Genomic DNA, 1907 nt, shown 5'->3' on the forward strand with positions numbered 1-1907 from the left:
TTGTCGACGTTTTGAAGAAACGTAAGATAAGTAAATCATCTGTACCTACTGCAAAAGAGTTAAAGTAGTCATTCTTACGACTTGTAGAGACAATCCAGAGAATTAACTTTTCTGAGGAGATATTAAAAATGCAAAAATCTCTTGTCTTGCCGTCTAATATACAAAGGTTGACGCCATTTATACATACATTTGAAGAAGAAAAGAGAAAGTTTTCACTATTAAGGGTAGGTGGGAGATTGCTTAACGCAAATTTGGATTACAGTACCAAATTCCCACTTTTATTGCCGAAAAGAAATAATTTTGTCACGCTTTATTTGCGAAACCTTCATTTCGAAAATTGTCATGCTGGCACAAAAGCTCTTATTGCTCTTTCGAGAGAAAATATTTGGCTAATAAATGCCAAAGAAGAGTGCAGCAGAATAGTTCGCAAGTGTGTACATTGCTTCCGCTATAAACCTAAACTTATGTCACAAATAATGGGAAATTTACCCACTAATAGAGTGAGAGGTACTCGATCATTTTTAACTGTCAGAGTAGACTTTTGTGGTCCCATAAACGTTTCATTAAGAATTCGTGGTAGACCCCCATTAAAAATGTATATAGCGGTTTTCGTGTGTTTCACTTCTAAGGCGGTACATCTTGAATTAGTATCTGATCTTTCGACTGATGCTTTTCTTCTTTCTTTTAAAAGGTTCGCTGCCAGGAGAGGACTTCCAAAAGTGGTGCTGTGCGACAATGGGACGAACTTCGTCGGAGCCAGCCGTGTTCTCAAGGAACTTCATCAAGCGTTCGACAAGAGCCGGCAAGCAGTCGAATTATTCGCAGCGTCGTCCGGGGTGAAGTTCAGCTTCATACCACCCCGGGCTCCTCACTTCGACGGGCTGTGCGAAGCCGCCGTCAAGCAAGCGAAGTTCCTACTTCTGCAAGCCGTGGGCAACGCGTTGCTAACGCAAGAAGAAATGGCGACAATGCTCGCAGAGGTAGAGGCGGTGCTCAACAGTCGTCCAATAGCACCGCTGTCTCCAGACCCCAACGACGGAGAAGCGCTGACACCAGCACACCTACTAATCGGCGGGGGTCTGCGTTCGCTGCCGTCCGAATCCGCAGAAGGCAAAGGGGCGAAGTTATGGAAGCGTTGGCGTCTGCTTTGCGGTCTCAAGCAGACATTTTGGCAAGCCTGGTCTCGAGACTACATCCTGGGGCTTCAGGGCAAAGCGAAGTGGACCAAGGAAATGCCCAACCTCCAGGAAGGCCAAGTGGTCATAGTCCACGAGGACAATTGCTTATAAGAAAACATCATCTGAAGGATTTTTTTTATAAAAAATTATGCACAAACCTGTTTATAATTTGAAATTCGTCAACTGTACTTTAAAAGGGAATGTTCTTTCTTAATATTTTTTAAGAAATTAAAAAAAAAAAATTAAATTAAATAAATTATAATTTAAAAATTTGGGCACTGGTGAAAATTGTCTAAATAAAAACGACCGTAAGGTTTTAAGTTTACTTCGCAAGTAAGTATTTATTTTTGCTTTTTATGTAAAAATAAAAAGCCTACTTTTCTCTATATACATTATTTTCAGCAAACCCGTTACAGTTAACATGTAAGCTGTAAGGGTTTACTACATAACTTAAAACTAAGGTAAGTAAGTAAAGATAAGTAAGTAAAGTTAAGTAAGTAAAGGTAAGTAAGTAAAGGTAAGTATTATTAAATTCATTTATTATATTATTATTGTTATTATTAAATTCAATTCATTATTATAATTAAAATGAGAAAGAAGGTAAAAAAATAAATTTTAAAAAAAAACCCATTGTGGCCCAACATTCCGGCCCCATTGAAGGACCGAAGGTCTTCAAATGTTTGGCAGTGGAGCCGGTTTGTGGACAGGACGTCTAAATACGCCGCTTCT

This window comes from Lucilia cuprina, chromosome 5 (genome assembly GCF_022045245.1).
Source record: "Lucilia cuprina isolate Lc7/37 chromosome 5, ASM2204524v1, whole genome shotgun sequence".
NCBI classification, from domain to species: Eukaryota; Metazoa; Arthropoda; class Insecta; order Diptera; family Calliphoridae; genus Lucilia; species Lucilia cuprina.